Below are 23,733 nucleotides of genomic sequence, written 5' to 3'. Positions count from 1 at the left end.
AAAACTTGTGTTTGAAATATATGTTTTGATAAGCATTTGGCTTTTGTTCCTGTGCTATCTAGTTAATTGTTCTTGTCTGTTGCTGTGCCAGAATCTTTGTTTTCATTTTTCTTTTTTTCCATTATTCTCCAAATAGTTTATAGTAAGTTTGGTATTTGGTAAAATATTTTTATCCTCAAGATTCTTTTTAAAAATCATTTTCTTAACTATTCTTTTATATGAATATTATCCCAAATAAAATTACTTTAAAATTATTTACCAAAATTAAAAAGAAAGAAAAACACCACTGGATCCTATTGGAGTATATTAACCTCAGAGAGCTTGATGTTTTAAGAGAATAGCCTTCTCTTTAAGAATACATGTTTGGGGCTGGGGATTTAGCTCAGTGGTTTTGCCGCCTGCTGGGCAAGCGCAAGGACCCGAGTTCGATCCCCGGTACCAAAAAAAAAAAAAAATATGTTTGTCTAGTTCATACATTGTATTTTTATGTCCTTCAGTAAAATATTCTGATTTTTTATATTGAGGTTATTTGTTGTTAATTTGTATGTATCATATGTATCATATGATGTATGCTTCTATTTATAAAATATTTTTCATTTGAACTTCTCTTTATTTCCAGTATAGAAAAAAATTAAATTGTTTCTGTATCATGCATCTATGCATCTGAAAAAATTCTCTTATTAGTTTTAGCATTTCTATTACAGGTGGGTTTTCAAAGTATACTGTATTATCTGCAAGTAAAGACACTTGGTAATATATGTGTATACATACGAAACATATATATTTATATATATATTTTTTCTTACAATAGGCAGAGCCTTGAAAGCAATATTTTAAGAGTTAATGAAGTCACCCTGTCTAATTTTAATAAAATTGGATTCAACATTTCACCACTTAGCATTATATGTATTTGCTATTGAATTTTACTAAATTATCTTTATCATATTTGAGAAGTTCTCATCTTTTCTTCATGTTTTTACCAGACTTATTTACTGACCTAATTTGTTGTATACATATGGGACCTCATTACTTCTCTTCTGCAGTCTTGAGTATAATAGAGTGCGTCATAAAATTGTATTCTAGTAAAGAGGGCTGGAATTTAGTTCACATGTATTTTTTCCTCAGTGACCACTGACCTCTAGCATCTCTATCAAGCATAAGACAGAGCCTTGCTTTTCTCTAAATTAGTTCTGCCTTTATGCACCTATAAAATTTTGGCCCCATATCACTCATTTATATGAGGTTCTTTATACTGACATCATCATTTACTGTTTGTATATACATTTCTCTGGAGGTAAAATAGACATCACATAATATCTATTTTATGTGGAGTCCTAATTTTTATTGTAGTATGAACACCAGTGTATTCATACAGAACATGTAGGTTAGTATGCATGGATATAGACTTGTTTAAATTATTTTCAATTAATTGGCCCATGAGTCATTATAATTTATACTAAGAACTAGTAATGAATTTTTTCCATAATGAACTTCCCTTAATTTAGAAAAATGAATATTTAGTCATTCAAATTAAATCTGTCTATAATTATTTATGAAACTATTAGAAGAAAACTGAAATATATGTTATTTTGCAGAATCATTTCTTTCCATTGTAAAAATAGAAGTCTTAGACTAAACAAGTTGCAAGAGAACCTCCTTGAGGTCTGGGATAAAAACAAAGCATATCAGGAAAGCCTGCTCTTTCTCAGCAGGAGCCACCTAAAGACACCTTAGCAGTAATAGTTCATCCTGACTATGAATGAGTGTTCATGGGCTTTTCTTTCACAAGGTGGTCCTAGGAATTGTTGGTGGGAATCATTCTGAAGTCTACTTTCAGCACTCAGATTTTTGCCTCTGGCAGAGTTCTGACCCCAGTGTTCATGAGAAAGGAGAAAACACACTGAAATGGCTTTGGACAGCTTCCAGCAAAAAGCTACCCCTTCAGACAATCACTTTCTGTTATCCTTTCCTGCACATAGGATGTATTATTCATCATTTTCTAAGCATGTTCATTATAAATGCTGTTTAATCACATTTTAAAGGTAAACAGCATTTATCAAATTATCATCCAGTATCTCATTCCAAGTCGGTCCAGATTCTTTACTATAAGCCTGTTCCTGCAGGAGAACTTACATGTTTATTTTTTGTCCCAATATCTGTCCAAAGACTAAAAGTTGCACATGTATCTCATTGAGTTGTTCCCTGTTTCAGGTCACTCCTCCATATTAAAATATCATCTTGCTTTCGTAGTATTGATTCCCAAGATAGAGTTTAAATATGTACAGTACTTTTGGGCCTTTCTGAATATAAATAGTGCTGTTCAAGCATTTTGTGTTTAGAATTAGTGTCTTAATTGATTTCCTTTTGTAATGCTTTACATAGTATGTGTTCAGAAAATACAGTATTTGTTTAATCGAATGGCAGCAATGCATGGTGAGACTTTGGTAGATTATGAGCTTTTATATAGATTATCAGAATTTTCATAAATATTTTTGATTCTTTTTGCCAGTTTTAGATATGAAAGGTAGTGAATGACGTAGAGTTAATCCATGGAATAGATGGACTCTTAAATGCTAAAATATTAAAATTATATGTATTAATGGGATAAAATGTGGTGTTTTGATATATGTAGTATAACATATAAATTAGGTTAATCCTATCTCCTCAAATATTTATCATTTCTTTATGGAGCATTTCTTTATGCTTTCTTCCAGCATTTTGAAATGTTCAGTTCATTATTGTTTGCTGTAGTTAACAGTATCATATAATAGGACCACAGAACTTTTTGCTCCTAACTGTAACAAAAATATGAAATACTCTACAAAGTTATGAGTCTTCTTTGTGCAGTGGCCATGCAAATCTTCTCTGTACTATATTGTTCCAATTTTAGTACATGTGCTGCTAACCTGAGCAAAGCTTATGTTTCTTGAATTATGATTATATTCTGGTGAATTTCCTATTGATTCCCCCACTTGAAAACTACATTTGGGAAGAGAGAAGTGAGTAGTATCAAATTTTTTTACTTTGCTTGGACTCTAAAGAGTTTATTTCCACTCTAAGAATGATAGGTGTATCTATCTTTGTTCTGCCGTGGAATTTTTCAGAAATTATACATCAGAGATTGAAAAACACAGCCATCTGTCTTCTAGTTTTCTGCCATGTGTGCAATATTTTACAACAAAATCCAAGCAGAAAATATTAAGATGCCATAAAGTCAGTGAAGTATAGATCACAAAATTTTAGAATTCTGTACAAACTTAAAAATCAGAGTATAGGAGTTTTCAAAATATTCTCAAATGAAAGAAGGTACAGGAGCTCAGCAAGTGATTTTTTTTCCATTAGTTTATTGGTACATTTTAGGTATACAATACAGTTACATTCGTCATTGGGATCTTGTACTTTACATGATGTAACTTGGTTCTTATTTTTATAAAGTTATATAGATGCTTGTTGGGGGTTGTGCAAGGAACAGGAGAGGAGCCTCAGGAGCTGGGCTCTTCTTCCTCTATGTCTCCATTCCAGCCTGTCAGGACTGGGAAGTTCTGAGGAGGTGGTTTAATACAATCCCCAAGGAAAACCTTGATACCAGAAGGATTTATCCTAATGTGGCTGAGTGCAGATTGTTTTTCTTTTTGGAGCAAGATTTTGGATTAATTTGGCAAACTCCTATCAGAAAGCAGTGTTCAGAGGGAAGAGTCAGTTTTATTGGAATATTTTTGTCTAAGAGAAGTGAAACACTAGGTCAGTGCCACTTTAACCCCCAAGTTTATATTTTGTGAGAAAAAGATAAGTGATAGCATTTCTTAGACTGATGATTGTGAAGCATAAAAAGGTGGTTTTTGAATGAGCTGTGATAGTGAGGTGTGAATGCCAGGAAGCTTTATTCCCAACAGTTTTCCTGTTTCTTTAACCCCTCTGCTTGGAGTTAATTAAATTTCATATCAAAGAAATCATTTTTAATCTTCTTGTGTTAGTATTCTGATTGTGTATGTGATACCAAACATTGAAATACATCTTTTTGAAAAACGAATTCTCCTTCTGTTTTGTTATTGCATCTTATAAGGATGAATAAAATTCAGCTCAGTGCTACTCAGTAGAAATATCTTACTTGATTTTATGTGATTTCAAATCATGTTGGACATTAACAATAATTTATACTAAGTCAATGATACCCATCCACCCTGAATTAATGTTGTTACCTTGCCAATACTTGGAATGAATTTGAGCTCAGATACTTTTTTCTTCTCTTATCTCTTTTGATGTTGATGGGCTCCCAGGTCTGGTCTGTTTCTTTGAAATATAATAAAAGTAATTGGTGAAGAGGGAATTGAACCTGTGACCTTGTCTCCCTTACAACATGACCTAATCCATTGAGAAAAACCTCTATCACAGCTTCTCCTTTGACAGTTCTCATCTTTTTACCACCACATAATTGATGTTTGTCATCTTGTAACCTAACTCAGCCACCACCAGTTCCTCCTACTCTTTTAATTCTACATGGTATTCTTGAATATAAGGGATGTGGTAGAATTTGTTGAATCAGTTAGTATATGGAGACATGAAATGTTTGACCAGGTTGTCAGGATCATTTTGAGGAACAGAGGTATAGTAATATATGGTCACATTTCAAAGTCTCAGATATACTTATTATTAAGCTGTGTCTCTCTTTACCCCTGAGGCTGCATTTACTTTAACCACTTTGGTTCTTTATGTTGGCTTTGGTAAATATACATTTTCTAATGTGAATTTTATAGGCAGTATAATGAAATGAGTAGGTATATGTCTGACCATATCTATAGCTTACATCTGGATGAACATAGAAGTGAAATGTACATCTATATAGAGAATGTCTAAATAAAAATACACGTGTTTTGTTATGGACAGAGCAACCAACCATAATTTAAAAGATTTTTAAAAAATAACTTAAGAAATTCAAATTACTGTTACCTATTGCTGTGTGTATTCCTCAGGATACAAATCTATGCTGAAACTTCCAAATTTCCAGTCTGTCTAGTGCCTGCACCTGTAACTCTGCTTCTCCACCACACAAGAAAGTAAGCAAAGATAATTATGACTTTAAAAAATCAAACTCAGGTGAACACTTGAATGATACTTAAATTATTATTTTACTAGCTGTTTCTACTTACAACATTTGTACAAAGATATTTGTAGAAAGCAAAAACTAAATTCACTTCCAACTCAAGGTGTAAGCCTTTAGACCCTGGAGCAGAATCATGCAGAAATGAGGGTCTGAATGGAAGCACTGAGAGGTCCCTTAATAAGAAAGAACCTATAGTAGATGTTCCTGTATCACTGGTGTCAGAATACTGTTGGGAATGGGTAAGGCCTGACAGCATGGAAAATTCTTGGAATTGTTACATGGGTATAATGTAGAAAACTTTTTAAAATTTATAGAATCCTGAGAGAAGTGGCTTTTAAGGTCTAGAATTGGGTGGTGTGGGGATGCCTCAGGAGTAGGAACATCTATTTCAACCAGGCTGCTTTAGCCTCTTGTGGAAGATTTTATAAGATATGAGAAGCAGGTTCTACTATTTAAGTCTTAGAAGACTGAGTCTCATTAAAAAGACTCAGGCTAACAGATTCACCTTAAGATACCATCTTCTTTTCTTGAGTTCTTTGTGGTTTTACTCTTTGTTCTATAAATGTAATGTAAAAACCAGAACTCATAAATAGATAAATTCCACTATGTTAAATAAAAATTATGAAAATGCTTGCATGGCAAAACCACTACAAGAAAAGTTAAAAACTAAACTGGAAGAAAAATGTTTGCAGGTCCTATCACAGAGAAAGGATATTTTCTCTAATAACCAAAGTTGGCAACGATAGCCCAAAGCCTACCTCTAGCCTGCTGCCTATTTGTATAAGTCAGGTTTTACTAGAGCACAGCCGCACTCATTTTTTGCATATTGTTTGTGATTACATTTGCCCTACAGTAGCAGAATAAGTAGTTGAAGCAGAAACCTCTTGACCCACAAAGCTGGAAATATTTACTGTCTGGCTCTTTACAAAAAAGTTTGCAAACTCTTACACCATGAATAATGAGCTCCTATCAAATCAATATGAAAAAGCAACAGTAGAAAAATAGGCAAGAGGTTTGGTATTTTAGTATCACAACAAAACAAAACAAAACAAAACAACAGCGAGTGTTCTCTCCAAATGAACTGTGGTTAATGAAAGGGTGACTTACAAGGGTGGGATCACATTCGGGGGACAAAGAAGGGCTGGTGTGACACTCAAGAGACCAGCAAAAGCAGGAAGCCATTACAATCCCTGAGATGGAAGCCATAAAGAGAGAAAATGGTGTCATGAGAATTCATTGAGAGCTGGAGTAGGGGAGGATAGAGGACATAATCATGGAAAGATATAGCCACATTAGAAATAGCCATTGGGTTGAGATTCTCAACCCAATTCATGGTAAGATAGAGCAAACAAAAACTATACTGAAATGTCACTTTTTATCAGTTGGTTTAGCAAAGAGCAAAATGTTTGATAGCACTCTGTAAGCAGAGGGTGTGGGGAAGCAGGTACTTATAGATACGTGTAGGTTTGTGTGTGTTTTAAAGGCAGTATGTTAACATTATGAAGGCATATTTTGACTCAGCAATTACATTATCAGGAATTTACCTTATAGGTATTTTGGCAGATATATAAAGTGACATATGTATAAAGCTATTTACTGAAACTTTCATTTTTAATAGGAAAAGAATGGAAATAACCTAAATGTCCAAGAGCAGGGAACTAAAATAAATTATATTACTTCCATTCATTGGAATTCATCAAGATGCTCTGGAGTACATGACTCTGTGTATTTTCAAAAAGGAAGAAAAGGAATACATAAAATATTTTTGTATATGCATAAAAATAACCCCAAACTGGTAAAATTGGATGCTTCTAGAGATGGGGATTACTAGGGGAGAGTCAGCTTTTGGTTTTTTTTTTTTTTTTTGATACTGGGGATTGAACTCAGAACCCTGTGCTTGTGAGGCAGGCGTGGCTCCACTGAGCTAGATCCCCAGCCAGAGAGTCATCTTTTTAAGCCTTTTGAATTTTGATTAAAAGAAAAGTAGTAAGAATTTTATGGACCAGTTATTGCAAAATTGGCTTTCATTTAAAAGTTCAATTGAGAGGAATCTCAAAATTCTAGTCTTTAACTTGTGACTTTTAATATTTTCTCAATCAAGATCTGAAAAGCTAATTGGCAGACCCAGAGTGATGTGGTAGCTGTAGAGGCTTCAATGAGGAAGGTGTACTGTTTTTAATCCAGTATTAACATTGTGCGTGTCACTACTTCTTAAATCTTTTTTTTTTTCGACATTCTTGACATTAATAACACTGTGTACATATTTTTTAAATATTCTATCATTGCACCTTCAACAAATTGAGGCTGCCTCTATCTATTGGTTTGATGTATTGAAACTTTTATTTCACTTTAGATACATGTTTAGTTGTTTGGGAGCTGTGTCTTTTGAATATTTATTTTCAGATGCAGCAAGTTGTATATTATCAGCAAGTAAACATTTGACAATCAAAGAATCAAAATATAAGAACAAATGTGGATTTCTCAAATCTATCTCTTTTTATTATTTTTTTTTCTGGGCGAGATTTGCCTCAATTGAAAAGAACTGAATATGGATGAGCGCATGTTGCAAACTGATTTTTAGCCGTAATTGCTTGCAGTAGGAAAAGAGGCAAAGAAAGTAGACTGGGAATATAGGCAATCAGAGATGAAGATTCCTACACCTGCCAGTCACCATGTGTAGCACACAGGCATCCACAGAGAAATTGAAATGCTGCTATCCTGTGACAAGAGGTTCCAATTAATGTGATTTGGATGCATCTGTCTGCCAATAGTTCACCTCGTGAAACGACAATCCCATCCTGCTGTTGGAAGCAGTCAAAGGGCTCATTTAGTGAGTGGCACAGAAGGCATCCTGGGAACTGTGCTGGGGTGGGAGTGGGGTGACCCTCCTTCCCTTCCATTACTTCAACTCAGCAATAGCAGCTTACAGAGAACACGTCTAGCTGGAAGGCCTAAAACAAGATGGCAGGTTATATAGTAAATGCCATCCTACAAGCATGTTTCTCAAATATATGGCCATGGAATAGGACTTTAGCATAGCACATTGCCAGGTTTTGATCACTGAAATAAAGATATGCTTACCCTATTAACTTTGGCGTGAAAAAGACTCGAAAGGCATGTGGATCCTTTCAGGTCCTAATTTAGAACTTAAGAGTTTAAACAGGGCCACCCGATAACCTGAGGCTGTGATGTGGAAGGGGGTGGGTGTTAATTTTGTCAGGGATATTACTTCTAATTTTGTTCTAGAGACTAGAGCACTGTGGTGCCCCCCGCCCCGTGTGTCTTCCCTTCTCGAGCTCTAGTCAACAGTTTTCCACACATTTAAGTAGTCCTTCATAGAGGCAGTATCTTGCTTAGATGTAGCTCCCGCTCTGTCTCTGCCCCATACCACCCTGTCTAGCCAGGTACCCAGACCACTGGCCACACTCGCCTCTCCCTTTTCTGCACATTTGGTTGTATCAATGGTCTGTTCTCTGCTTTTTCTCTGAATCTTCATGTGTGAGTCCATTTCTTTTAAGTCTGAATTCTTGAGAACATGAGACCAGGTTTTACCCATTCCATTTTCTTTCTTTGGTAAAAGAACATATTAATTAATTTTTGGCCTTGGTCTTCTCACTCAACTGTGGCTCTTGGCCAACTGGATCACAATCCTCTGCAGCCTGTTCTGCTACTCACATTTTTGATGAACAAAATTGACAGTATCCAGCTTGTAGTTTTGTCATCAGAATGTGGATTGATGCTGTCTAGTGTGAAATAATACACATTTCTCCAATGTCCAGATTTCCAGAAAAGCTATATGCTAAAAAGTGTTTGTCTTACAATCATCCCTTATTGTGGAGTTACATTTGCATTTGATCCACAAACAACAATCTATTTGTGTGTGACTCCTTAAGAGGGAAAAAAAGAACATTAGTGAGCCTCTCTTTATTGCCAAGAACTGACTGTGCTAGATAATTTTCCACATATTCAATAATTAGTGTTGCTCAGTTCCATATATTAATCGTTGTAGTGACCTTCTGAAGTACATATTATTTTTACTTTTTTGAATTAAACCTTTTATTTTGAGATACAGATTCATATGCAGTTGTAAGAAATAATACAGAGAGATTTCTGTATCCTCTATCTACTTTCCTACGATGGTAAGTTTTATTTAAAAAGCCTTGCTGGAGATCAAACCTAGGTGCTAAGCACGGGGCCTCATACATGCCAATTACACACTCTGCTACTGAGCTACTTCCCAGCTCCGGTGGTCACATCTTGCAAAACTTGAATACAGTAGCAAACCAAAAATTGATATTGATATAGTCAAGAAGTATGCTTTTCCCCACCACAAGAATCCTTCATGTTGCCCTTTTATAATTAAATCCACTTCTACCTCAACCCTTCTTTAACCTGTAAACCCCTAATTTATGTGCCATTTTTGTAGTTTGGTTTTTTTTGAGAATGTTGCATAAATTTAAAATGTAATGTGTAACCTTATGGAATTGGCTTTTATCCGTTAGCATAATTCTCCAGAGATTTATCTCTGGTTGTTGCATGCTTCCATAGTTTCTTTCTTATTGCCAAGTGGTAATCCATGGTATAGATGGACCACAGTTTAACCTTTCACTCACTGAAGGGAACTTGGGTAGCTTCCAGTTTTTGGCTATTAGAAATAGTTGCTATGAACATTCATGTACAGATTTTATGGGAACATAAATTTTCACTTCTCTGGGGTAAATGCCCAGGAATCAGTGGGTTATACTGCAGTTGCATGTTTAGTATGTGCTGTGGTTTGGTTGTGGTTTGTCCCTCAGGGTTTTGTTTTTGTTGATGTTGGAAGTTTGATATCTAATGTGACAGTGTGGGGGAGCTGATGGAACCCTTTAGATGTGGGGCCTAGGAAGAATGCTTAGGCGATTGGAGTGTGCACTCAGAAGGGACTGTGGGCCACCAGCCTCTCTGGCCTCCTGTCTCGAGATGTGATCCTTCCTGCAATGTCTGCTTTAGCCTTTGCCATTCATCATGAAATGATGTCACCAAGGGGGACCCTCAATAGAACCTCTGCCATGCTGTGAGCTAAATAAACCTCCTTTATTTATATGAAAGACTTCACATATTTCATTGTGGTAATACAAAATGAACTAATAAAGCATACAACTTGCAGCGATCCTCTAAAGCAGTGGTGGGAAACCTATGGCACAAATGCTACAGCTGTTTGTTATCATTGAAAGTTCTAAAAGGTTTGCCATCACTGCTTTAAAATACATGTTATCATCATTATCATGATGAGGAAAGTAAAGGCCAGGAGAGTTGGCTACCTTGCCCAAAATTAGAAAGCTAGTAAGTAGTAAAGTTTAAGACTTGATCTCAAATCTGACTCACCCTTCAAATCCATAAGTTTTCCAGTCAAGGACTGTTCTGCATCATGTGGAGTTTTACACATAACAGTGTTTGGTTGGAAAATGAGAGTTTCTGCATTCACCTTACGTTGAAATACTAAAAATGAGGAGGTGATTTCATGGTTATACAATTGTATATGGCTGTTTTCAAAAGAGCAGAAAAGCAAATATTAGTAAAGAAGATTCCAGAGTCTGTGGTAGACAGGATCAAATTATGATTTCTAGTGTTGTGATACAAAGGCAGTAAGCTTTACAATTCCATCTTTGCTGAGAAGTCGGGGGGCTGGAACCGGTTGCCAAGGGAATCAAGGGAAGAGCAAGGACTTGGATCTAAAAGCTCCATCCTTCTTTTGTCTGATTGCCCTCTCTCCTTCAGCTTGGACAGCCTTCAGTGATGGAGTAGCCCGCTTTGTGGCTGATGACCCTTGAAAAGACAGATCCCATCAGAATTATTGTGGTGTTTGTGGGAAAAATATGGATAGGGGAAGAGGAAAGTGAGACATTCCCGGGAGTTGAATGAGCTGATCATGGCGCTTACTGGAACTCTAACAGTGTTTATGGTTATTAGATGCACCGTGGAGAATTGCAGCCTCTTCTTGCAATCTAAAGGGTCATTTCTGGGTGACATCTTGACAGAACGATCTCCTGTGGGAGAAGAGTATTCATTCAGTGTACCTGACCAGCACTTAATTATTAATACTTCATGCCTGATAAGGAGGGTGATATTACCTGAACATTTATTATGGAGCTATTAATTTTTTTGTTTATTTTCTTTTGTTCCCAATAAAAAGAAGATGGTTTCATTAGTTTGAGAAAATTACAGCCACAAAATTGTACATTGCTGCAAGACTGAAAGATTCTTTTCAGTATAACTTTAGAGGCTTTGTAATTTATGCCTTTACAAGAAACATTCCTCCTTTTAGAAATTTTAAACAAAGGAAGGATAGTTACCACTCTGCTTTCTGCAGCCTAAATATTGTTTCTGAATTAAAATAGCTGATTTCAGTTTAGTTCCTGCAGACTCCAATGAAGCTAGGATGAAAATGATCTAATTTTGTGTTCATAGCAGTGAAACATGTTGAAATCAGCGTCTTTCATAACTTATTTTTTACCTGAAATAATGTTTATATTTAGTAATTATTTCCATAATAATAATGGATTTTTCAGTTAATATTTCATTCGGTTGCTGATATGAATATTTAATATTTAATAAACACATAAATAAGACTCCAAAAGTTGCTCTGAAACTTTGCTCCTTCTTTTGTTAGCAAATAGCAGTTTATTATCAAGATTTTTTTTTTGGATTAAATTCTTTTATTGGTACATTGTAGGTATACAACACAATTACATTTCTCATTGGGAATTGTACCTTTACATAATGCATCTTGGTTCTTGTTTTTTCCCCATTCCTAGCCCTCCCTTCACGCCCTCCACCCTTCCCTATTTACAAAGGCTTTATTTCCATTTTTCCCATTTCTCATCATTTTTCCTTTTCCTTCTTTCCTTTCCCCTGCCCCTCCCACTACCCCTACCCCTTTGGACCTTTTCTTCCTATTTTGCATTATCAATTATTCATTCTAATCATTGGTACATTTTAGGTATACAATATAATGACATTCATCATTGGAAATGTGCACCTTTACATAGTCTCTCTTCGTTCTTATTTTTCACCCTTGCCCAGCCCTCCCTTGAACCCCTCCATTCCTCCCTATTTACAAAGATTTTGTTCCTATTTTTCCATTTTCTCATATTAATCCCATTCCCTTCTGTCCTTTCCCCTAGCCCTCCCACTTCCTTCCCCTTTGCCCCTTTTCTTCCTATTTCACATTACCTATTATACATTTAGTCCTTATTTACACTTTCAGTTTCTCACACCAGAGAAACTATTCGGTATTTACACATCTGTGTCCTATTTATTTCACTTAAGAGTATCGCCTCAATGTGCATCTACTTAGCTATAAATGTCTCTAATTTCTCATTTTTGATGGCTGAGTAGTACTCCATTTTATAAAAAACCACATTTTCTTTATCCAGTCTCCAGTTGATGGGCATTTGGGCTGTTTCCAAGTTTTAGCTATTACAAACTGTGCTGCTATGAACATGGGTGCACACATATCATTGTGGTATGATTCTTTTAATTCTTTGGGGAAGATCCCCAGCAGTGGAATAGTGGGGTCAAATGGGACTTCCAGTCCTAGTTCTTTGAGGTATCTCCATACTGATTTCCACAGTGGTTGCACCAGTCTACACTCCCACCAGCAGTGGAGCAGGGTTCCTCTTTCCCCACAGCCCCACCAGCATTTGTTATTGGTTGATTTCATGATAGCAGCCATTCTTTCTGGAGTTAGGTGGAATCTCAGCATTGTTTTCATTTGCATCTCTCGAATGACCAGTGATGTTGAACATTTTTTCATGTATTTATTTGCTATTTCTACTTCTTTGTCTGAGAAATGTCTGTTCATTTCACATGCCCATTTTTGGATTGGGTCTTTAAATTTGGGAGGTCTGATCTTTTTAAGTTCTTTATAGATTCGAGATAGTAGACCTTTGAGGAAGAGCAGGTGAAGATTTTTTCCCACATTGTGAGTTGTCTCTTCACACTGTTGGTGGTTTCTCTTGCTGTGCAGAAGCCTTTTAATAAGAAGAGATCCCATTTGTTGATTGTTTGTGCTAGTTCACGGGCAACTGAGGTTTTGTTCATAAAATCTTTTCCTACACCAGTGTCTTCAAGGGCTCTACCTAACCTCTGTTCCAACTGGTTCAGAGTTTCTATTTTAATATTTAGATCTTTAATCCATTTTGATTTTAGTTTAGTGCATGGTGAGAAATATAGGTCTAGTTTTAATGTTTGGCAAGTTGAAGCCCAATTTTTCCAGCACCATTTATTAAAGAGGCTATCTTTCCTCCAGTGAGGGTGTTTGGCTCCTTTGTCGAAGATGAGGTGGCTGAGTGTGTCTGGCGTTGTTTCTGCATCTTCTAATCTGTTCCACTGGTCCTCAGGTCTGTTTCTTTGCCAGTACCATGGTGTTTTTATCGCAGTAGCTTTGTAGTAGAGTTGCAGGTTGGGGATTGTGATACCCCCTACCATGTCTCTGTTACCTAGAATTGCTTTTGCTATTCTGAGTCTCTTCGTGTTCCAAATGAATTTTTGGATTGTTTTCTTGAGGTCTATGAAGTGTGCTGCTGGGATCTCCATTGGAATTGCATTGAATCTATATAGCAGTTTTGGAAGTATGGCCATTTTCACTATATTAATCTTTCCTACCCAGGAGCAGGGGATGTCTGTCCATTTTCTGATATTTTCAATCTCTCTTTTCAGAGTGCCATAGTTTTCAGAGAAGAAGTCTTTGATTTCTTTTGTTAGGATGATTCCTAGGTATTTCAGTTTTTTGGATGCTATTGTGAAAGGAATTATTTGCCCTATTTCTCTCTCACTGAGTCTGTCATTGGTGTAGAGGAAAGCTATTGATTTTTGTGTGTTGACCTTGTAACCAGCTACTTGACTGAATTTGGTTATTAAGTCTAGAAGACTTTTGGTGTAGTTCTTTGGGTCTTCTATATAGAGTATCATGTCATCTGCAAAGAATGACAGTTTGACTTCTTCGTTTCCTATCTTTATTCCTTTTATTTCTTTCTCTTGTCTAATTGCTGTGGCTAATGTTTCCAGAACTATATTGAACAAGAGTGGTGATAGTGGACATCCTTGTCTTGTTCCTGATTTGAGTGTGAAGGATTTCATTTTTTGACCATTTAGTATGATATTGGCTGTTAGTTTTTCATAGATGGCTTCTATCAGTTTGAGGTAGAGACTATCTATTCCAATTTTTTGTAGGGTTTTTATCATAAATGCATGTTGGATTTTGTCAAATGCTTTTTCTGAGTCTATGGAGATAATCATATGGTTTTTGTCCTTGGCTCTATTGATATAGTGTATTACATTGATTGATTTGTGCATGTTGAACCATCCCTGCATCCCTGGGATGAATCCCACTTGATCAGGGTGTATGATTTTCTTGATGATCTTCTGCATTCTATTTGCCATTATCTTATTAAGGATTTTTGCATCTATGTTCACTAGTGAGATTGGCCTATAGTTCTCCTTTTCAGTTGGGTCTTTCTCTGCTTTGGGGATCAAGGTGATGCTTGCTTCCAGGAATGAATTTGGGAGTATTGCTTCCCTTTCAATTTCATTGAAGAGTTTAAACAGTAGTGGCAGTAGTTCCTCTCTAAATGTCTTATAGAATTCAGCAGTGAAGCCATCATGGCCCAGGCTTTTCTTAGTTGATAAGTTTTTAATTACATTTTCAATTTCATTGGTTGATATTGGGTTGTTCAGAATTTTTGGGTCTTCTTGGTTCAACTTTGGTAATTCATATGTATCTAGGAATCTGTCCATTTCTTCTGTGTCGTCCATCTTATTGGCGTATAGGTTCTGGAAGTAGGTATTGATGATCCTCTGGATTTCTTCTGGGTCTGTTGTAATTTCACCCTTTTCATTCCTAATTGCATGGATTTGGGCCTTTTCTTTCATTTTTCTGACAAGGTTGGCTAAAGGTTTGTCAATTTTGTTGATTCTTTCAAAGAACCAACTCTTGGCTTCATTGATTTCTTTGTATCATTCTCTTAGTCTCCATTGCATTGATTTCTCCTCTGATCTTTATAATTTCCTCCCTTGTATGAGCTTTGGGGTTGTCCTGCTCTTCTTTTTCTAGAACCTTGAGGTTCAGCATCAGGTTGTTTAACTGGGCTTGTCCTGTTTTCCTAATATGTATATTCCCTGCTATGAATTTCCCTCCTAAGACTGCTTTCATTGTGTCCCATAGATTCCGATATGTTGTATTGTCATGTTCATTTAATTGAAGGAACTGTCTGATTTCTTCTTTAATTTCCTCTGTGACCCATTGGTTATTCAGAAGTGTGTTGTTCAATTTCCACGTGTTTATGAAATTTTTTGAGTTTCTTTTGCTATGGATCTCCAATTTCATCGCACTATGGTCTGATAATATACAGGGGATAACTTCAATTCCTTTGCACTTACTTAAACATGTTCTATGTGTGAGTATGTGGTCTATTTTGGAGAATGACCCATGTGCAGCTGAGAAGAATGTGTTTTCTGATTTTGTGGGGTGGAAGACTCTGTAAACATCTGTTAAGTTCATTTGTTCAGGAGTTCGGTTGAGTTCTAGTATTTCATTACTTATTTTTAGTCTAGTTGATCTATCTATTTGTGACAGTGGGGTGTTGAGGTCCCCCACTACAATTGTATTAGTGCATATATGACTTTTCCTGTCCGTTAGTATTTGTTTTATATAGTTGGGTGCACTAGTGTTTGGTGCATAGATATTTATGATTGTCATCTCTTCCTCTTGGATTCTTCCCTTTACAAGAATGTAGTGTCCTTCTTCATCTCTCTTAATCAGTGTTGGTTTGAAATCTACTTGATCTGCCAAGAGGATAGCTACTCCTGCTTTTTTTCGGGTTCCTGTCACATGCAGAATTGTTTTCCACCCTTTAACTTTCAGTCTATGAGTTTCCTTTTGAATTAAGTATGTTTCTTGTATGTAGCATATTGTTGGATTTTGCTTCTTGACCCATTCTGCCAGTCTATTTCTTTTGATTGGTGAATTGAGACCATTAACTTTGATGGTTATAACTGAAACGTCTTGACTTATCATTGCCATGACTTTTTCTTTTTGTTGGGTTCTCCCCCTTTACATTTAATTTCTTGTCATGCCAGATGGGTTCATTCTGCTTTGCTTCCTGGGGTTGTGATCCTCAATGTCTGTTCCTAGGATATTGTGTAAAATTCTTTGGAGTGCTGGTTTGGTATTCACGGAGTTCCTAAGGTGCTCTTTGTCATGAAAGTATCTTATTTCTCCATCCATTTTGAAAGATAGTTTTGCAGGGTACATCAATCTGGGTTGGAGGCTGTTTTCTTTTAGGGCTTGGAATATGTCACTCCAAGCTCTTCTTGCCTTGATGGTTTGTGTTGAGAAGTCTGCTGTGATTCTGATGGGCTTTCCTTTGTATGTGATTTGTTTCTTTTCTGTGACTACTTGGAGAACTTTGTTCTTCTGTTGAGTTTCTGGAATCTTAACAATTATATGCCTATGTGTAGATTTTTTTTGATCAAGACTATTTGGAGTCCTATATGCCTCACTTATCTGTATGTCAAGCTCTTTTCCCCTGCTTGAGAAGTTTTCTGCCATTATTTCTGTGAAGAGATTTTTTATGTCATCTCCACTCTCTCCTGTTTCTTCATTGAGCCCAGTCAGTCTTATGTTATTCTTCTTTGCATCGTCTAGCAGTTGCTGGATTGATTTCTCATGTTCCCTTATAATTTTGAAGCAATTTTTCTTTTCCTGTCACTACTTGCAATCTTATCTTCTATATCTGAAATTCTGTCCTCACATTGGCTCCTTCTGCTGTGTAGACTTTCAGTGAAGTTTTTCATCTCCTGGAAATCTATTTGCGTCTGTTTCATGAATTCCATTTGTTTCTTATGTTGGGATTCCATCATGTTCCTCAGCTCCTCTCTAGATTTATTAATCATGTCTTGTACTAGGGGCACAATTTCTCCTGTCATCTGAGAAATCATTTCTGATTTCATTTTTTCCAGATCCCCTTTTGTTGCCAGTTCAGTGCATCCAGGTGGTTGAGTATCAGAGTGTTTCATCTCATTTCCCTTTGGGGTTGCTGTAGGTGATCTGGAAGTATGGTTTTGAGACTTATTTACGTGTTTTCTCATTTTGACTGGGGCGGGTGGCTGTTAGCACCTGCATGGATTACCTCCTCTGAGCTGGGTGAGGTGGGACAGGGGCCGGGAGCAGCAGTAGAGATGGTGACCCAAAAGCCCTTTCCTGTGGGCTGGGAGCAGCCGGAGGGATGGTGGCTGGGAAACCCCTTCCCCTGGACCAGGAGCAGTGGGACGGTGGCTCAGAAGCCCCTCCCTCTGGGCCAGGAGCTGTGGGAGGGATGGTGGCCTGGAAGCCCCTTCCTCTGGGCCAGGAGCAGCAGGACAGAAGGTGGCCCAAAAGCCCTTTCCTCTGGGCTGGGAGCAGCGGGAGGGATGGTGGCCGGGAAGCCCCTTCCTCTGGACCAGGAGCTGTGGGAGGGATGGTGGCCTGGAAGCCCCTTCCTCTGGGCCAGGAGCAGCAGGACAGAAGGTGGCCCAAAAGCCCTTTCCTCTGGGCTGGGAGCAGCGGGAGGGATGGTGGCCGGGAAGCCCCTTCCTCTGGACCAGGAGCAGTGGGACGACAGCTCAGAAGCCCCTACCTCTGGGCCGGGAACAGTGGGACTCAGTACCTTGGTCTGGTGGTCTGTTGCCCTCTGCATCTTTGTAGTGTGGAATCAGGTGGCTGCCTGTCTGCAGCGGGGTGATTCGGTGTCTTCCGCGGGTCTCAGGACCTCGGTACGGCATGCACAGACCTGCCTGTCTGCAACGGGCTGATTCGGCATGTGTTCTCTATTATCAAGATTGTTTAGTATGATCTATTATAACGATTATCCAATCAGTGATCTTCTTTATGTGATTTCCTTCAGGACTCTATATAATGGAGTCATAAAACTCTATTGGTAGAAGCATGTAGAAGAATTTAGCCTAAACCCCTCACTTTATGTGTAAGAATGTTCCTTACCTGGCAGGTGATCCTGTATTTAGTTTTATCAGTGAATTAGAAGCTTATAATGCATCAGTGATTTTTTCAAACAACATGCTTGGGAAGTGGTCCCATTCACTCCCCACAAACACAGGCATGTTCCTGCACACTAAAAACATATTCACATAGTGTTGGTTCTTTCACATCATGACACTTTTATCTTGGGATTTTATTTTTTGGGCTTTATTTAACATTATTTGATAAAAGGGTTCCACTGCAAAAAAAAAAAAAATGAAAACTATAGACAGGTACTTAATAAGGCTTCTTAGGGCTCTGTCATTGATGATAAGTAGTAATAGGGCATCACTTATATGCAGTTATGTATTTATGATCTATGTAACAGGTTTGGCAATAACAGATATTTGAAGAACCTTATTTTATGATTCTTTTTAGACTGTGTAAGTAGATTGCCTAACCTAGAATATGATACAGAAATCTAAGTAATTGCTTTATTTTGCATGCCCTATAGGATTCTGATTTTTATCTATAAGATTAGTAAAGATGTATTTAGAAAAAAAAGAAACCAAGCTACAGTCTCTCAAAGACAAAGAAAAAAACCCCTGGAATTTTGTTTAGCCAACTGTTTGTTTCAAGACTCTATGATTAAACTGTATATCTCCTACATGTGAATAAGTACTTATAAGGCCCTAATTTAAATGAGAGTACTTGATCCAAGAATTATTTGCTCTGTCTTGGGTAGGATTTAGGGAAGGCTAGAGATTGGACCATGTGGATTTTTTTTTTTAATTGGTACTGGGGATTGAACTCGGGACCTTGTGCTCGCGATGCAAGTAGTGGCACCACTGAGCTACATCCCTGGCTCCTATGTGGATTTTTTTTGAGAAAAGGTAATCTTTCTGGGATGGGGCTCCCTGTAGAACACTTGGGACTTCTTAATACAGCTCCTGGAGTTGTTGAAAATTCTCTTGCTCTAAGTAACATCACTGTGGCCATCTGTATCTATCTGACATAATCACCAATCTAACGAGGTTACAAAAGAGAGATTATATTCACTGTCTTTGTCAAGCTGGTATGTTGCTAAGTTTAAAGCCATGTCCCTGTCTGAATGGACTGAATCTTAGACATTTCTGTCTGTTTCTCCTTGTGATGTAGGCCAGCAGAATGTATAGGACACTCAGCCAGCATTTTCTGACCATAAGATCTTTGATCTAACATAATTCTTTGCATGATTCAATCAGTTAATTCTAGAGGCCTGATCCTCACAGTCTCCAATACAGTACTTCTTTTCTGTTGTAGAGGGACGTTATGTGTCTGTCTTCAGCACACATATGGATACAGGGGTCAGAGCTTTTCCCGGGCACACTCTCATGTTCAGGGTGATTGGTTTCTCTTTTTTTTCCCCTTCTGGACAAGATTTGCCATAATTTCCTTTCTAGATCTGCAAATATATTTTTCACTTCCTTTTATTGTTTGGGTGGAGATTATACTGAGAGTCAGACCCTATCTCTCTGTCTCTGTCTCTCTTTTTTTCTCTGTGTGTGTGTGTGTGTTTCTGGAAGAAAGATGAAGTGTAAGATACATTGTGTATCTATGACAGTATCATAGAATAATTCATGTGTTCTCTCTTCCATATTATATGATAAAAAGCAGAATCTAATGTAGTATAGCTGAAAAAAATACGGGACTATGATATGAGACCTAGTCTCAATTTAACTCCTAGATCACCTGGCCAGGACATTTGCTGTAAATTTGGTGATTTCTGTATTTCCTTGTTTTATCTCTTCCTACCTGATAGTGGTGGTCATATCATAATTTTAAAGTAGTCAGTCATTATTTTCTTTTTACTTTCACTAAATGGTCAATATCTGCCATCCAAAGAAGTCTCTCTGAGACTAACATCTTTTTAGGTGTATACTAAATACCAGGCAATGTATTAAAGCAATTTATATGTATTAATTTAAAATATCATTACAGTAATCCTGTAACTGTGCAACATAAACAGCTAGAAAGTGGTGAGCCAGGATTTGAACTTGTGTACTTAGCTCCTGAGTGTGCCCTTTTTTTCTTTCATTTAAATGCCTCTCTTTGTCTCAAAGTTGAAAACCATGATTTCATTTTCTAAACAAGTCTACTCCTCAAAGTGAAGTAGCTCATTCTCAGCATCAACCTATACACTGAAAAGAATAAAACATCCATCTTTTTTCCTTGCCAGTCCTAAAATAGTAATGACTTTGGAAAATGATGAAGAGTGACACTTTTCTAGTGAAACTGAGGCAGGAGGAGTTAAGCAGTTTCACTTCATCATTTTCAGGCACTCTGTGTTCTCTGTCTTTGAGTTGTTGATCTAGCAACAACACATTTGATTCATCAGCTAGTGCTTGCCATAGTATTTATTTAATCGCTAATTTTGAAGGACTGCAGTTATACATAGGCACACATTCCAACAAAGCTCTCCATCAGTGCCCTTGGCATATGATTTCTTGAGACTCTTCTCACTGATTAGCAAGAGTTTGTTTTCTAAGTAGATGCTGCTTTAATTTTAGGATTTGTGTCTCATAGCTGTTCTCATTCTCCAGAGACCAAATCCAGGACAGTTACCCAGTAATTTAGTCAAGAACAAAAACCTGCCTATGTCCTAAATGCAGAGGCATACATGAGTGGGAAGTTTAGCTCATACTGATTTTTGCAAAGAGGTCACAGCCTATCTACAGTAGCTGATGCTTTGAGCACAGCAATGTATGATCTTGATAATGGCAATGAAATTCAATTCTCTTGTTTAATTAGACTTTTATTTATTTAACAAAAGACCTACTACTCTTTGGCTATGTTCAGTAGTTCTTGTTCTCAGTTGCTGCTGGAAAGCCCATGTTTCCAACTTTCAGTGTCTTTCAAGATGGAGGAGAGGAAACCCTGATTTTGTAGCAACTTGGTATACCCATCAGGAGTTACATGTGCAAAGAGGTCACAGACAGAATGTTAAAATAATATAACACAAAGTGAGGTGCTAATACTCATGCTCAGAATCACATTGAAATGCGCAGTTTCATTTTTCCATTTTCCCATTTTCCATTTGAATGGGTTTTGATTTGCTGAAAAATATACAAATAAAAAAACTTGATCTGTGAAATTTTTGCCTGTATTGCTGAGAAAGCAATAGGATCATGTAACTGAGATGGCTTTTCATCGATGGAGTGATTAATTACTACATCAGAGAATATGGAGACTGATCCATTTTAAAATGATGGTTAAGTGCATTTCCTCCCTCTCCAAAAGCATGTCTTGGACCCCTTTCTTCCCTCAAATGTGCATGAAAGATTACTAGATTACTAGATTTATACTAGATTGGGGGGCTGATTGGTCGGGTAGGTATTTCTGTGGTTGTAGGAATCCAAGTTTGTGGGATTTAGTCCTTCTGTGGGTCCATTTCACAGTCTCCCACTACTTGACTACAGACTATCCTATGGCACGGTCTCTATGAGACAGAGTGGGTGATCAGGAGTCAGAATATGTGCCATCCCCACCACAGGAAAAAAATTCTTTTTGCTGCTCAGGATTGAACTCAGGGCCTCACACATGCTGAGCACTGAGCTACATCCCCACCCTAATCATTGCTAATTAATGGTAGAATTACTTTTTGCACCAAAATAGAAAAACAAGGTGGAATTCTGTACCTACGTCACAAGACTGCTAAGCTCCTCTCTTTCCAAACTCTGTGAGTGGCTGCAAAGGGCAACAGAAAGGGTCCTCCTGCCCTTCACTCAGGTAAAGAGAGGAGAAGTGATGGGGAGATGCTTCCATCTGAGGCTGGCAACCATGTTTGCTTCATTTATTCTGATCAAGTGAGCCAGTGATGACCTAGTGATAGCCACCTGTTTCTGCTATTAGCATTGAGAATACTAGGTCATCTTTATCTCAACAAAGTAAAAGACGTTTTCTTTAGTGTTTATTTTTGTAATGAAATTTGTCACTAACCTTGATAACCTATAAAGATTTGTGCTGAAAATTATGTAATGTTGAGTCAGGACAGGCCTTGTGGAAAGGGGGCTGTGGGTTTGATGCTGTAATAAATGATGAAGAATTTCAGGGTCAGTCAAGTTATATGAAAGAGAGTGACATTTTAAAATTTTCTTCCTCATTAAAAATAGCAGGTTTTTAAGCATAAATCATAAAGTACCTAGAAGAAACCATACTGTTCTGCAAAGAGAGGGAATCAGAGAGGCAAAGCAGTAGTTAAGACCATGGGCTTTACAATCCAGCTTTCTGATTTCCGTCTTGATTCTGATTTAGAAAACTTTATATAAACTTCTGGACTTCAGTATCCTTAACTATAAAATGAAACTAATAATAAGAATATCTACTTTGTATGTTGTCATAGGATTATATGTTAGCACATGTAAAACATTCAGAATACTATCTGGCACACAGTAAGCTCTCAAAAAAAGTTAGTTCCTAGTGTATTATAATTATTGTTGTGCTTAAATAATTATTATTTTGTCTTTCTAACAGGCTCCTTTTTTGTAACAAGTTGAGAAGGAGACTAAAGCATTTGAAATGAGATGGTTAATTATTTCATATGTTGAATTAAGTTTAGTGTTTGTAGAAAATGAATTTATGGAATACAGTGCGCTTTGAAACCTAAGTAATCCAAAAAGTGTTCTCTTCCTTATGCAAGTTTCTATAGCTCATTAGAGAATCCAGACCACAAGAAGCCTTCCTAATGTATTTAGCAGTATCTCACTGAAACCCACAGGTTCTGGGAATTCTCTTTTGCCTATGGTGCTTTTTAAAAGGTATTGTGCTGGAGAAAAGGAAGGCAGCATAGATTTTTATTTGGTGGTTAGCCTATAGATAAGTCATATTGGATTCAACACTCAGCTGTATTCCTATGCAGCTGTAGTAGAAAGTAGATGTCAAACCTGTCAGTAGGATGGTATTATGTTCAGATGAAGCTGGGACAAGGACCCAATAAAACACTACTCTGATTGGGTAAAGAAGGTAGTGAAATCCCTTGGTTCTAAGAAATGAATACTTGTGAAAATGATAGTAAACCATTCTGACAGGCCAATAACAGTCCTATAAACAAGAAGATATATGCTGTGCATATGAAGAGAAAAATGTTTTGAAATCTCTTTTCTTTCTAATATATCTTATATAGCTTGTTAAATGTCTTCATGGTATCCTGCTATGTAAGTATTTTCTTTCAAAGACTCAATTTCTAAGAAAGCAAATATTTTATTTTTAATGTGGTTCTTTAAAAAATTTGTATTTTATGTATTTGTATTATGTATGTTTACATATTTTTGGTGCCCTATTATTGGCCTTATAAGGATTTGACAAAATGAAATTATTCTTTGCCTTTTTTTACTAGCATTTAAGATAATACACATACATCCAAATGATCTAGATATGAATTCTTTTTTTTAGATATGAATTCTTGATAACAAAACAAAACAGATTTAGCATTTTATGGATTGGGTGAGTCTCTTTATGTCAAGAACTCAGCTCAAAGAATCCTTTGTGGAAATAGCAATCATAGCATTTTTGTTTGTCATTTTGACAATATCTTTGGATTATAGAAGGTTCTAGACCAGGATTTGTAAATCAAACCCAGGATTTAGTGAAAGCTTCTGCC

General features: G+C 36.9%; 1 protein-coding gene and 1 non-coding gene across 12 annotated transcripts in view; one reads left to right on the top strand and one right to left on the bottom strand.

The window, feature by feature from the left end:
* The window catches only part of Smyd3 (SET and MYND domain containing 3), an 877,202-nt gene that overhangs the window by 506,758 nt on the left and 346,711 nt on the right, over nucleotides 1-23,733 (top strand). The gene's annotated exons all lie outside the window — the stretch shown is intronic.
* On the bottom strand, nucleotides 2,803-2,914 carry LOC147823070 (U6 spliceosomal RNA). The gene has a single exon (XR_015444613.1). It is a non-coding gene; the product is annotated as a U6 spliceosomal RNA (small nuclear RNA).

This window comes from Heterocephalus glaber, unplaced genomic scaffold (genome assembly GCF_053883595.1).
Source record: "Heterocephalus glaber isolate CG9 unplaced genomic scaffold, H.glaber_assembly_v1.0 deba00001600, whole genome shotgun sequence".
In the NCBI taxonomy this organism is placed as follows: Eukaryota; Metazoa; Chordata; class Mammalia; order Rodentia; family Bathyergidae; genus Heterocephalus; species Heterocephalus glaber.
Note: the sequence above shows the minus strand (reverse complement) of the source record. Positions and strands in the feature narration are given on the sequence as shown.